Here is a 16,062-nt window from a genome sequence, read left to right on the forward strand (position 1 = left end):
GAATAAATAATTAAATAAGTGGGAGAAGACAGACAAAGTTCCCATGCACAAGAATTCTAAACTATTTATTCAAATACTCTACTCTTAAGAAGATGGCGCTAAATATCCCACTCTTTAAATGTTGCTGTGCATAGTGACTTTCATATCAAAAAACAGGGAAAAGAAGTAATTTTATAATGAAGGAATTTGACAAACATGATCTCACCCAAATAATCAAGGTTAATATCAACATTGTGAAGGATGTTGATAGTATATACACTTGGTCTGATGTGGTACGAATGACACTGCATCTCTATGTTCTTTCTCCTAGAAACCCATAAATATCACCCACTCTAATCATGAGAATAAAACAGACAAATCCCAGTTGAGAGACATTCGGCAAAATACCTGACCAGTACCCCTCAAAACTGTCTAGGTCATCAAAAATAAGGAAAAACAGAAAAACCCAGCAAAGAGTTTACTAAGGATACATGAGGACTAAGTATATTATGGTATTTTGAATGGGTTCCTGAAACAAAAAGGGACATTAGGTGAAAACTAAAGAAATCCGAATAGAATATGGACTTTGTTTAATAATTATCATTATAGTTTCATTAATTGTGACAAATGTGTCATATAGGTAAGATGTTAATAAGAAGGGAAGCTGAGTATGGAATGCACAAGAACCCTTTGTACAATCTTTACAATTTTTATGCAAATTTAAAATAATTTTTAAATTAAAAGTTTATTGTTTAAAAAGATAACTAACAACCTTAAATAAACTACTATTTGAAAATAATTTAAATATCTAAACCACTTAAAGTGAAATGGCTAATTTCTGATGGCTCAGTCGGTAAAGAAGCCACCTGCAATGCAGAAGACCTGGGTTCAATCCCTGGGTTGGGGAGATCCCCTGGAGAAGGACATGGCAACCCTCCAGTATTTTTGCCTGGAGAATCCCCATGGACAGAGGAGCCTGGCAGGCTATCTACAGTCCATAGCATCACAAAGAGATAGACCAACTGAGCAAAGTGAAATAATTTTCTCAATATTTTTGAAATAAATATTCAAAAGTGAAATAATTTTGAATTCTCTGTATATCTATGGCTCCTATTAAAAACTCAAAAATGTTTATGAAGTTTTCATAATAGTTATGTATTATTTCATTAAATTCTATTTAGGAAACTATTACATTAATAAATACAGTTAACAATGATGGCAGGGACATCACCTTGAAGATAATTAGAGAAATTTGGCCAAATTAGCCAAAGGTTTCGTATTAGCTTCCTGAATGGTTATGTCTGAAGCTTATCACACGGTGTGCAATGGTTTCTATTATCATTGGTTGAAGTGTGAGTACTCATATAACCACAATGTAATATTTTATTATAGTCTGTAAAGGAAACTTTTTTTTATAATTGAACATTTTTCTGTGTGTGTGAGAATCTGATACAGCAGAGGAACTGAATATTTCAAGAATGCAATGAAAGTTCCGTGTAAGATTTTACAAGGGACCACACTTTGAAATACAGAAAGGGAAGCATGCTAACTGGGAAATGAATTTCCCATTGGTTTTCTCTCCTGCTGGTTTCATAGGAGAAACTGCAAGCTGAGAAAACCCAGTTATACTCTTGCCAAAGAATCTCATACGTCAGAGAAAAGATGCTCTGTAGGATTCTGTTTCAATGAAAGAGGTCAAAATATACCTTCATTATAAGCCTGTATGTATACATGCAGTATAAGGAGGGAAATGTTAAAATGAAAGCATACATGTGTTCCCCAACCTGTGGCGGATTCATTTTGATACTTGGCAAAACTAATACAATTATGTAAAGTTTAAAAATAAAATAAAATTTAAAAAAATAAAATAAAATAAAATGAAAGCATAAACTCAGAACTCTTTCATCTCAGGATATTTTTCTATATTGTACCCTACAAATAAAATGCCTCCATATAAAACTGAAATCGAGACTTTAGTACATCTGCTCTAACAAGATTTATGCTGTTGTTGTTGTTGTTGTTTTTATTGCTGTTGTTGAGACACTCAATCATGTGCAACTCTTTGTGACCCCACCAGGGGTCTTTAGCCCACCAGGTTCCTCTGTCCATGGGATTTCCCAGGCATGAATACTGAAGTTGGTTGCCATTTTCTTCTCCAGGGGATCTTCCTGACTCAGAGGTTGAACCCACATCTCCTGCTTGGCGGATTCTTTACCACTGAGCCACCTTGGAAGAAACAAGATTTATATCTGCTATTAACTGTATGCCACACAAATATCCAAACTTTCATACAAGTTTGAATATAGGCCCATTTTAAATATGAGTATTACTACTGGATAGTTTACTTACCCACTGGGTAAAGATTTAACATTTTTCGAGTTTTTCAAAGTGAATTACATACTTTAGTAACCTTTTTTGTAAAATTAAATTTGAATTCAATTAGGACCCGACATATTGCTGATGATGGAAAGGGCATAGATACAAAGGAATCATCTATGCAGAAATATTAAGGGAAAATCTAGAATTGGATGGCATCAAATTGTGAGAAATCATAGCTAGAAGAAAGCCAAGTATAGATCCTTAGCAAAATTCATCTTTAAATGACAGGAGAAAAAGTAAAGCCAGAAAAGTTAAAAGAACCATAACTTTGAGAGTAGGAAGAACAGCCAAAATTTAAAATTCACTTTCGTGATTTCCTGAGTGTGAACACTGACCCTTTGACTCTGTTTGCTCATCTAAAAATAAGGGGTTGGTGTTAGTTGCTCAGTCATGTCCAGCTCTTTGTGACCCAATGGACTGTAGCCCACCAGGGTCCTCTGTCCATGGAATTCTCCAGATAAGAATACTGAAGTGGATTGCCATTCCCTTCTCCAGGGGATCTTCCTGACTCAGGGATCAAACCCAGGTCTCCAGCATTGAAGGCAGATTCTTTACCATCTGAGATTTCACCAGTTCAAATATAATATTAATATAATGCATGTAAAGTGTTTAGCTCAGTTCATCTGTTAATTTCCTTACTCATGAACACTTATATTTTTGAAAAAAAAAAGTGAATCATGGAAACCAATACAAACTGATAAAAAGTGTGTTTTTTTGTTTGTTTAAGTCATTGAATAACAGAACTCAGGGAAAAAGCATTGATTCTTCAAGAAAGGCATGGTGTTTCCTTGGTGCATTTTATGCAGGCCAAGTTTATTCACAACCCTCAAATTTTGAATATATCCCAGTTTTCTCAAGGCCAGCTTTGATCTCACTGAATGAGAGTCACATTTAATGAGGAAGATGTGGTTGTAAACGGGGTAGAACATATTATACTTTAAATCCAGAAACTCCTTGGAGTAACATCTCTGTTGGCAATGACTTCTGGTCATACTGTTGGTCCTACTTGAAAATATACATCCCAAACTAAAACCAACTGGGCAAAGTTTAGAAAATCCCAATATATTAAAAGAATCAAACTAAAGGAACTGGAAAAGAAGTTAAGTAACACAATACGTCTGTATAAAGGATGTAAAAATTCAGCTGCTCTTGGATTTGCTAAATGCCTATTTTCCTTTTAAAATGCTTCTGGGAATAGGCAAAACCCAAAAGGTGTTTTACTAAGCACTTTTTCCGTTCATGTAGAAATGTCCCAGAGGAAATTTAATCTCCATATTTCTGATACTTTCACACTTAACATCAAAGAATTGTTTTGTAAGAGTTATTTGATATATTAAGAGGATTTTTTGAGCTTTTTTCCAAGACTTTCAAATTGTTTTTCTTGGAAAAATGTAGTCACATCTAAGCACGGGGAAACTAATTCATACACCACTAAGTTCAAATTTAGTTCAAAACTCTGATGCCAAATTATCCAAAGAAGAGACTTTCCTAGTTTAAAAAAAAAAAAAATAGTAACAATTCCAGCTCAATGCTCCAACTTTATAGCAGATATACTTTTTTTATTAATTACTGTACTAATTTCATACATATCATTACAAAAAGAGCTAACTCCTAGTATAATGCAAATGGGAATATCCCATGTTATGCTATGTTACTGTCATGAATTGAAGACGCATGAATGACTTCACACAAATTTGCAGAAAGTTCAAAGGGTGAGTGAAAAAGAATGGGAACTTTATTAGCAATACCTTGTTAAATATATGAAAGTTACCAGGAGCAGAGAGATTTAAAATTCATTATGACCTTAGACTTTTCTAATGTTTAACCCCAGAAACATCCAGACACCATCATCTGTTATTGAGATTACAGATATATCCTATTAGTTAGTCTCTATAATTTTTATACCCTTTGTTCAGTTCATTTTTCATAAAGCCACCAGCTATCTTATCCACTGCAATCTTCAGTCCATTCTTCATAGATAAGTCAGCATTATTTCCTTAAAATTAAAATCCAATCATAACTGTGATCCACTTGAAGACTATCAATGATCTCTACAGACTGACACTTGTGTTCCCCCAAAATTCATTTGTTTAAACCTAATCCCTATGTGACAGTATTTGGAGCTGGGGCTTTGGAGAGGTGATTAGATCATGAGGATGGAACCCTCATGAATGGGATTAGTGCCCTTATAAAAGAAAACCCAGAGAAATCTCTCACCCCTTCCTTAATGTGGGGACAACCTGAATCTTCACAGACACCAAATCTTCAAGTGTCTGGATATTGAACTTTGCGGCCTCCAGAATTGTGACAAATGAAGTTTTTTGTTAATAAACCATCTTGTATGTGGTATTCTGTTATAGCAATCCAATCTGTCTTAGCAATCCTAAGACACTAACTACCCAATTTTTCCAACAAAAACCTAGTACAAACACTGTCTTCCTTGGTGTAGCCTACCCTTGTACTACAAATCCTAAGGTTTGCTGACCTTCTCTGGGATGAGTCAGGGGGAAAGCCACTTCCCAGATTGATGTCATTGCATACACTTTTCCTTCTGCCCGGACTGTGCCTTTCCACCCTTTTGCCCCAGTCAAACTCACAATTTGACCTGTCTTACCAATTCCTGCTAAAGAGCAGCCTTCTCTTATCATTGTGCATTCTGTTTCACACTCACTGAGTATGTTTTTCCCAGAAATAGAGACAATTTCAATTAAATTTTTGATTAAATTTCTTGAGCCAACCACTGTGACGCTCTGCTGTCTTTGAGCTCTCCTCATCCACATTCAAAATCTCACATATTTCTAAGATAGAATTAATATTGGTTAGTTTATTTATTCACTAGCAGTTGCCTCAGGGTCTCAGTTTCTATCTCGAAGCTTTATTTACATGGTTTCTTAAATAATGATGGTTTCTTCACTCAAAAGGAAAATGCTTAGGAAAACTGAGTTAACTTTTTTAAAACCATGTTATCTTATTAATTTCTTTAAATTTCAATCTCTTTAAAAAACAGTTTCCTTGACTTTTTTTAGCCATTCTACTCACACACACTAGTGCAGTGTCCTGCACTCAGTACATGCTCAAATATTAAACACAAGAATTGGAGCAGTAAACTATTTGGTGGAAAATAGCCTTCATAGACCCTTCAAATCAAACCGTTAGAGTGGATAACTGCTTCTTGCCATAGGACTACTGGCCATTCTTTTCCCTTTAAGGAAGACACTCTTGAGCTTTCTCCTCTCAATGTCACAGTCCTCACTTGCTCATTTTGTTTTGTTAATTTTGAATGGTCAGCCATCATGGCTCCCCTTTCCATCCACCAACTGGAGATATATGAAGACCTTAGGTCTCCACGAGAATGGGTTGAAGTGTATATGTACATATGCATAAAAAGAAAGTGAAAGTGTTAGTTGCTCAGTTGTGTTTGACTCTTTGTGACTCTATGGACTATAGCCCACCAGGTGCCTCTGTCCATAGGATTCTCCAGGCAAGAATATTGGAGTGAGTTGCCATTCCCTTCTCCAGGGGATCTTCCTGACTCAGTTATCACACTCAGGTCTCCTGCATTGCAGGCAGACTCTTGACCATCTGAGCCACCAGAGAAGCCATACATATGCATACACTCATGCATATACACACACCATACAGACATACATATTATTATATATATCAGTTCAGTTCAGTTCAGTCGCTCAGTCGTGTTCGACTCTTCGCGACCCCATGAATCGCAGCACGCCAGGCCTCCCTGTCCGTCACCAACTACCGGAGTTCACTCAGACTCACGTCCATTGAGTCAGTGATGCCATCCAGCCATATCATCCTCTGTCGTCCCCTTCTCCTCCTGCCCCCAATCCCTCCCAGCATCAGAGTCTTTTCCAATGAGTCAACTCTTCGCATGAGGTGGCCAAAGTATTGGAGTTTCAGCTTTAGCATCATTCCTTCCAAAGAACACCCAAGGCTGATCTCCTTTAGAATGGACTGGTTGGATCTCCTTGCAGTCCAAGGGACTCTCAAGAGTCTTCTTCAACACCACAGTTCAAAAGCATAAATTCTTCGGCATGACCACTGGAAAAACTATAGCCTTGACTAGACGGACCTTTGTTGGCAAAGTAATGTCTCTGCTTTTGAATACGCTATCTAGGTTGGACATAACTTTCCTTCCAAGGAGTAAGCGTCTTTTAATTTCATGGCTGCAGTCACCATCTGCAGTGATTTTGGAGCCCAGAAAAATAAAGTCTGACACTGTTTCCACTGTTTCCCCATCTATTTCCCATGAAGTGATGGGACCGGATGCCATGATCTTCGTTTTCTGAATGTTGAGCTTTAAGCCAACTTTTTCACTCTCCACTTTCACTTTCATCAAGAGGCTTTTGAGTTCCTCTTCACTTTCTGCCATAAGGGTGGTGTCATCTGCATATCTGAGGTTATTGATATTTCTCCCAGCAATCTTGATTCCAGCTTGTGCTTCTTCCATCAATTAATTATTTATATCATATACTTTATGTTATGTTATACAGAGGCATATAAAAGGGGCATTCTGAGCCTGAGTTCTGGCTCAACTTTTTCAAGGCACCAGAACAGGAGTTCTAAGAGATGGGTCCAATTAGTAAAAAAATAATTCTAAACAAGCGAAACAATGTTTAAAAAACCAGTTTCAAGTCACAAATAACAGGGGACCACAGTACTCTTTAGAATACTAAAAAGAAGGGCCATGGTTTGACAGCAGATGCTCTATTAACATTTAATAAATATTTAGATTACAATTAAAAAAGAAATGGTCATTTTAAGGTATTTGCAGATCCTTTCAGTGTTACATAATTTAAGCTAATACACGCATTAAAGTTTGCCCACTAGTATTTCTTCAAATTCTAATTAAATTGTCAGTGAAATAAATGATAGGTGGCCCCTTCTCAGCTCTGTTGATCTTATAAGCACTAAATTAAAACTCCACTATCATTTTTTTGCCTTATTCTTATTAATGCCATTACAAATTCATGATCATAAAGTAGAATTTAATTAAAGATAATAAGACAAAATATTTGAACAAATCACATTTTGTTCAATCAAACATACATAATAGACTGGTGAAATTAAAATTGTAAATTGAAATTTCTTTTTACCTAAAATGTATGTACTATCCATCAAATCTGGAAAAATAATCATAACCAATGGGATGATTTCCTTCAGCCACATGTGAGACATCTTTTCCAATTGCTAATTATATTTTGGCAAATTATGAATCATGCATAAATCCTACAATGACTGGTTTTTAACAGAAGCTAAATCTGACTGAATTATCAATATCCATGCAATTTTGATATCTTTAGAGTGGAAACTAGGAGGAAAACATTATGAAAATAAATATTTTAGATATTCTTCTCTTCCTGGATGAAGTACCTTCACACAAAACACTTTATTCAAAATATAGGAGGGTTAATATACCATTCAGTCCCAAGGAGTATTATAATATGGTTCCTTTTAGAGTCTCATAAGTATTTTTCATAGCTTATGATACATTTATAAATTCACCCTTTTTTAAAAAAAATCAATTTATTTTGGCACTTTTTGGTAATATTTATCTCTAGTTATATAATCTATATATCATTTTACTGTTTTGTATTCTAATAAATTAAAACACTTATTTGTTGTATTCTTAAGACATCCTATTGTTTTTGATTGGTAATGAGTATCAAGGTATAGAGTCATAGTGAAGTGAAGTGCAAGTCGTTCAGTCGTGTCCACCTCTTTGGGACCCCATGGACTATACAATCCATGGATTTCTCCAGGCCAGAATACTGGAGTGGGTAGCCTTTCACTGAGTGAAATGAAAGAATTCTAGCTAGATGATTTCTAGAGAAGTCATTCGTACAAATCCCTTCCTGCTTCACCTAATAAAAAATAATAAAGTAATAAAATAAGCCTCAATTCTCAGAAATTTCAGGAGAATTAGATATGAATGAATTTTCCAGCTATCTGAGCTTATTCTGAAGTTAAATAAATCAAATGTCTCTTTTCGGTAAAACACTGTGTTAAACACACAGAAAAGAAAAAGATAAGATATAGACTCTGCCCTTAGCAATCAGAAGTGTATAAACAAAGATTCATGGTAAAAAGCAGACAAAATTTAGTCTTGAAGTTCTACTATACAATAGGAGATAAAGAGGTTGAATAGTAAATTACAACTCTGGGGAATAATCTGAAAGTTTATTTTATTTTTTTATTCGTGTTGGTGGTTTTTGTTTTTGTAAGGATCTTTGGAAATGTATTATAATGTATTCTGGAAACAAATGTTTCAGTGGAATCATTATGAATGTCAATGACTATAATGTGTATTGAAAGAATTCTTAAGGACCACAGGCAGTTATAGAAATAATCGCCTATATACTAAATGGCCCCCCAATTGTATAACTTATGAACTATCACATCTGCTTCTGAGATCTCTTTCTTGTCTCTCATTGGGTTGGAAGTATCTTTCTTTTGCTACCAAACAATTCTACTTCCTCCTAAAACCCTTTTCCAGGAGATCTCCCCAACACAGGGATTGAATCCAGGTCTCCTGCATTGCAGACAGATTCTTAACCATCTGAGCCACCAGGGAAGCCTTGTCACAGGCAAAAGTTTAATAAATTTAATAATATATTCTACTAGTTTAGAGTCTCAATTCTAGCTTAGACAGAGAATTAGGAGAGACTGTTTGGGTTGTTTTCTTGTTTTTCATTATGGATCCCCCTTCTTATTCCAAGTATTTCTGAGTCAGAATGTCCAAGGTAAGGCAAAAGGACCTGTGTTGTGATTTTTTTTTTTTTCAAACTTTTGGCTAATTCAACTCTGAACCACAATGGTGAGTTACTGCTGTATTATTTTTAAAGGCATCTGCTTTAAAATAATTATATAATATTTAACCAAAAAAAGGAAGCTGATCTTTTTTGAGAAATCTGTATTAATGTTTTCTACCTACTTCTAAATTAGTTCACCATAACCAGAAATGCAGCAGGGGTATTTTCTTTTTAGAAGTCCTTGTTCATAGAATAGCAACCCCATCATGTGGTATTTTGCTGAAATTGCTTCCAGAGGCATATTAGGTTTAGGCATACTTTTGCATTCAAAAGCAAATTTTAAAAAATTATTTATTTACTTATTCAACATTTATTGAGCAGACATTATACTTTAGGCATAATACTAGATGCTCAAAGGAAAAAAAATCAAAATCAATACTGTAATCTACTCACATCTGTGTTGAAATTTATAGTGTCAAAATAAAGCTGGTTGACCCCAAGATATTGATTAATACAATCCCATTCAATACCAATCAGATTCTTTTCATAAAGATCAATATAGTTTGTGGCAATTTGAACTCCCTAAAAAGTTTGCTTAATCAAAGCTAGGATAAGACTAGTTGGCAGCTGTATCAAGACAACTTACTACCCTAATTATGAGGCCTCTCCCACTCCTCTCTCAGAACATACCAACTTCCAGAGAACCCATCAGAACAACTACTTTCAAAACTGCATTTACTGACACTGAAGCCCAGACTAACACTGGGTTTGATTTCCTTTTAACTGAGTTTTTCTCCAGTGTGTCCAAACATTTAAAAATACATGTTTTTTTAGATAAATGACTTTACAACTACCAAAATCCAGAAATGCAATGAGATTTCATTCTGATATATAGGTCATAAATGCAAAAGGGTTACTCTTTAAAATTAGGCATTCGTGCTCAATAATATGACATTACCGTGGTCTTTCATGCACAATGACTATTGAGCACAGGCCTCTTTATTAAAGAGATCCAAAGCTCATAGACAAAAATGTTGTTTTAGGAAATAATTTTTGTACGTTTTTGTAAACGCACTCCTTGGTTTTCTTGCTAAAACAAGACCATTCCATAGCAACTTATATTCTGGGAAATTACTTTAATAATTTTAAGGGGGTTTAAAATTAGAAAACTGAAGATGGCAATTTTAAAATTTCCTTTTGTTGGTAAACCACAATTTAAAATTCCCAATAACATTGTTGAATTCATGGTGCTATATATCTTCTTCTTAGCCATTATTTTTAGTGTTTAAAGCAAGACTGTCAAAAAAAGTTGTCTGTATATTACATTTTACAATCATAAAAACTCAGAGAATGTATCATGTCATTTTTATTTAAAATTTTCAGGGGTAAATTTAGCAGATATATAATAAATGATTGAACACTAGAGATTTTAGCTATAGTGATATGCTACCCAAATTTTTAATAAATAACTGGTATTGAGACCCAAGAATTCTTCGAAAAGAACTACATATTCTGAAAGTGAAAGTGTGTATGAATAGACCTCCCCTCTCTGATGCAGTAACCATTAGCCACAGATAGACACTGTGTATTTGAAATGTGGCCACTGTGTTGAAAAACTGCACTTTTACCTTTATTTAATTTCAACTAATATCAACTTTTATAGCCACACATGACTAGCTGCTGCCATATTGGAGACTGCAGGTGCACATACCTACATGAAAGTGAAAATGAAATCCCTCAGTCATGTCCAAGTCTTTGCGACCCCATGGACTGTAGCCTACCGGGCTCCTCCATCCATGGGATTCTCCAGGCAAAGGTACTGGAGTGGTTGCCATTTCCTTCTCCACATACATACATATGTATGTATAAATACATACTGTATTTAGCTGCCATTTTATCTTTAATGTCCTCTAATGTGAGCCTTTCTCAGCTTTCCTCTCTTTACGATATTCATATTTTTGGAGAGTATATTTGGTGGACCATGCGTATAGCTCCTAATCCTGACCTGGAAATTCTTTTATAGAACTTGTCTTTACAACAAATTTGTAGGAAAAGTTTCCATCTATGAATTCTGAGACCTTTAGTACCAGTCAAGTGGGCAATCAATCCATAATGGGTGTTACAAGAGATACAAGCAGAAATTAAAGGATATCTCTGAATACAGAGAACTTCTGAAGTCAAGGAAGAGCAGAAAAAGAGTGTGAACTTGAAGTGTACACTCCAAGGTCAAGGGGGAAGTAGCTGTTGGTGTTGAAGACAGGCAAAGAAAGGAGCTGTGAGATCTAATAAAGTCTTGTCATATGGGTAGGTGATATGGGTAGCCTTAGTGGAAGAAAACAAAAGTAAGGAAATGATACAGTGCTTAATCTCAACAGTTTATAACCTTAATAATGAAGCTGTAAGACCACAATTCTGTTATATGACTTGCTAAGACAGGGAGATAAAACAGATATATAAACATCATCAAAGAAAATGATACCATTAATCATTTCAATAGTATAGAAAAGGCAATTGATATTTCTGTAAAAAACTAGAAAGATGAAAAATCAGTATATGTTACATAAACTAACACTAGGTATGATTTCAAACAAAATATATCGTATATATTGCTATACCTGATTCAACTACTGTTGAAGAGGATAGATTATTAAAAAAAAAAAAGCAGAAGTGTTACTTATACAACTCTGTGAATAAACTAAAAAAGACTGAATTGTACATTTTAGGAGAGTGAATTTTGTGAACTTAGATATTGAACTTAGATATTATAAGCAATATCTTAAGTTGCAATGAGATAATATATAAAAGTAAAAAATCTGGAGAGGGAAAGAAGCCTCTCTTCACAAGGGAGGATAGTTTGGTAAGTACATGTTGAAATAGATATTTGGAAGAACCACATTTTTTCTGATCAATGAATAAAGAAGAAATAGAGAAGTTAGCTGGAAGAGTCATCATGAAGATGAATCTGAAGAAAGAGGTGAGAGAAATGGGTGAGTCGAGGCCCTGCACAGGAACAAGGGTGGGAAGCGACAGCCCACAAAGACAGAGTATCTGAAAAGGACTTTGTTGCATAAGAAATACAAAGAGGATTTTTAAGTTGTTTACCATGATGTTTTCTATGCACCTATCTCTTATCTTTTTCTGTCTTACAGTGCTTTAATAAATGTTACATTTGTCACTAAGCTTTTTCCATCAATGTTGATTCTTTTGGGGAAAATAAAAAGGGAACTATGTTTACGTCAATTTCAGGCAAAAACATGTACTGTGGGAAAGCCTGGAGTGGAGTACAAAGGATATGCTGGAGTATAAATACCTGGGAATTATCAGAAATTCCAGGGAGAATCAAGACTTTCAAAAGTTGTAGAATTGGTGAGGTTCAAGTTGAAATCCCCCAGTGGAAAAGGGGAACCAGGATCATATCTGGGATACAGATGGAAGGAACAGAAAATTGCATTAAGCTAAAAATATAATACAATGAAAGGATGAATTTGGAAAATGGGAAAGCCCAGAGTTGATCTAGACCCAAGCAGAATAGACAGAGTTGCTTGGCTGCCTGGCAGATGGAGAGACTATAGACTCACCTCCCCCTTGTCCTCTCCCAATCCTTTGTGAGTGTCCTACAGCTCAGAGATCAGGGTCTAGAACTTCTGCCCAGAGTGCATGAGGTGCTTCAGTGATGGAGGGCATAATCAGGTAAGGAAATCCTAGGCTCAAACCCATTAAAAATTGACTCTGTTCTCCTATTTTTCTTTTGACTCTTCTAAATCAGTTTTGTTGTCTCTGAAATATACCTGAGATAAGAACAAGCACATCTAATGTGATCAATTAAATTGAGATGTGTTGTGTCAAGTAGAGATTTCAAAGACTTAGCATGAAAAATGTTTTAACTTCTCATGAATAACTTCTATATTGATTATATGTTGAAATGGTAATTGGGCTAAGTAGACTAAATTGCCTAAATTAATTTTCCATACTGCTTTATAATTTTTAATGTGACTGCTGAAAAAATTTTAAATGAAATTTGTAGCTCAGTTTTTATGTTCATAGGACAGCACTGGAATAGATGATTTATGAAGTAAAAGCTACAAACAGTATGACAAAAAAATGTATCTTCACAGCTAATCTAATGAGTGAAAACTTACATAACCTTCAGTTTTTAAGATAGCAAGATACTAAAAAATGTTAGTGCATATTATTAACAAGGACATAGTAAGATAAGCATGCTTACATATTAGTAATGAGGTTATAAATTGTTAAAATCTTTCCAGAAAAAACTGGAAAAGCCTTTAAAATACTGGTTCCCTTTTAATAAACAACTCTTGATACCTACAATTTTTCTGTACAATGATATTGATTGTGGCATTATTATCTAGGAATGTATGACAATAACCTGAATAGTGAAGGTAAGAAAATACTTAAATAAATGGCCTTCAGTCACATGATAGAAATATTGCCCATATTCTGGTCACAGCACCTTTCTAGTACTAATTTAATAGTAGATGTTTGTGCACTGAAATACAAAGATATAATCATGTTTTATGTTAGTGTAATTAAGATTTATGAGAAGGCAATGGCACCCCACTCCAGTACTTTTCTAGAACATTTTGGTGTTACAGATTTTTTAAAATAAAAATTAGCATTAATTACAGGAAATAAAGAAAAAAAGAGAACAAGATGGGTTCAGTATCTGCTAGCTTCAGTCATCTTCCGTGTTTTCACTTGCACATGCCCTAAACTTAGACATGTCTTAAATAGGCACATAGATGATTTCCATCATTTCCCTTCAACTCATTTCCTTTTTTCCTCTCACGTTTTACCTACCAAACCAAATTATTACTGAATAACATTTTAGCTACAGATAAGCTCTTGTGTTTCTTTGAAAAGATTAATGTTAATTTTAAAATAAATGTTTTTCACCTGTCTTATCTAAATGTTAACATTTTCTGTGTTTTTTCTGATTCATACAAAAAAAAAATCAGCTCACTAAATTAACATGCTGCTGCTGCTTATCTCCAAATTTCCTTTTAATCCATATTCATTTTATTTATCAGTATCTGATAAAATTTAACTAACATATTTAGAAATCTTTCACTAAAAGAAAACAAAAATCCTGTGGCTTTAGATAAGTATTTAAATATAAAAATAGTAATTTAATTGACTATAAAAACTCAATATTAGCATTGAGAAATAGTTCAGGATTTTTCTGACTTGTCTCTGGTGTTGATCATGAATAAGCTCACAATCTTGGTTCTGGTTTTTTAATTGATCATCATTTGGCAGTGGGAAAAAAATGTTACAATAGTCTGGTTTATCCCTCCCATTCTGCCTGTGTTGGTTCTAGCAGAGTTGATCATCATGGCCATATTACACAAGCCTAGACTTAGAATCAACTGACTGGGGCAGATGACTTATGAACTCAGTGTTATTTCAAAATGACTAAGATTCCCTTTTGCCCCACCGCAGGCTCCAGGGTAACGGTGTGCAATAGCGCCTGTTCACTACCTAAAAAGCCCCGTTCACGGTCTGACCACCCAGCAACATGGTAAGGAGTGCGGTCCCCAGTCACAACCTCCCTACATACAAGCTGGGGGTGGGGAGGTATGCGCAAGAGCGCCCTCACCATTCAGCTTTTACAGAAGGTCTTTGTACCTGACTACAACCCCACCATCCAAGACTCTTTCCTGAAACATACAGATATTGACAATCAATGGGCCATCTTGGACGTTCTGGACACGGCCCAGCAGGAGGAGTTCAGCGCCTTCCGGGACCAGTACATGCTCACAGGGGACGGCTTCCCCATCGTCTTCTCCGCCACGGACAAGGCCACCTTAGAGCACGTGGACTACTTCCACCAGCTCATCCTGCGCGTCAAGGACAGGGAGTCATTCCCGATGATCCTCATGGTCAAAAGGTCGATCTGATTCATTTGAGGAAAATCACCAGGGAGCAAGGAAAAGAAATGGCGACCAAACACAATATTCCATATATCGAAACCAGTGCCAAGGACCCACCTCTCAACGTTTTCGAAGCCTTCCATGACCTGGTTAGAGTAATTAGGCAACAGATTACAGGGAAAAAAGCCAGACGAAGAAAAGAAAACCAAACGTTGGGGAGACCAGGTCACAAGCACCCACAAACTGCAGTGCGTGATATGGTGATGGCCCAAAGCCTGGGCACAGTGACTGGGAACTGGCCAGTGCTCGGGACTCCACTGCCTAACTGCACCAAAGACCATCCTAACCATGACCCTTGGCTTGAGGACTTGGCACAGGAAGGGAGAGAGGGAGGGTGGGCAGGGAGGAAGTAGGGTCTAGCTTTTCCAGAGGGTCACAGGAGACGGGGTGTCTCACCAGAGACGAGGAGGCAATGGTAGACAGAACAGTATCCGAGCCCTTGTGTTGATGGAACCCGGTCCCTCCCTCTCTCAGTGGCTGTGTTATTTCTCTGAACTACAATAAACTGTGGAAAATTCTGAAAGAGATGGGAATACCAGACCACCTGACCTGCCTCTTGAGAAATCTGTATGCAGGTCAGGAAGCAACAGTTAGAACTGGACATGGAACAACAGACTGGTTCCAAATAGGAAAAGGAGTTCGTCAAGGCTGTATATTGTCACCCTGCTTATTTAACTTCTATGCAGAGTACATCATGAGAAACGCTGGGCTGGAAGAAACACAAGCTGGAATCAAGATTGCTGGGAGAAATATCAATAACCTCGGATATGCAGATGACACCACCCTTATGGCAGAAAGTGAAGAGGAACTCAAAAGCCTCTTGATGAAAGTGAAAGTAGAGAGTGAAAAGTTGGCTTAAAGCTCAACATTCAGAAAATGAAGATCATGGCATCCGGTCCCATCACTTCATGGGAAATAGATGGGGAAACAGTGGAAACAGTGTCAGACTTTATTTTTCTGGGCTCCAAAATCACTGCAGATGG

General features: G+C 36.0%; 1 pseudogene; it reads left to right on the forward strand.

Moving 5' to 3' along the window:
* Nucleotides 1–14,664: 14,664 nt before the first annotated feature.
* On the forward strand, nt 14,665–15,283 carry LOC104992639 (annotated as a pseudogene).
* The last annotated feature ends 779 nt before the right edge of the window (nt 15,284–16,062 follow it).

The sequence above is a fragment of the Bison bison genome, unplaced genomic scaffold, assembly GCF_000754665.1.
Source record: "Bison bison bison isolate TAMUID 2011002044 unplaced genomic scaffold, Bison_UMD1.0 scf7180017864220, whole genome shotgun sequence".
Lineage (NCBI taxonomy): Eukaryota > Metazoa > Chordata > Mammalia > Artiodactyla > Bovidae > Bison > Bison bison.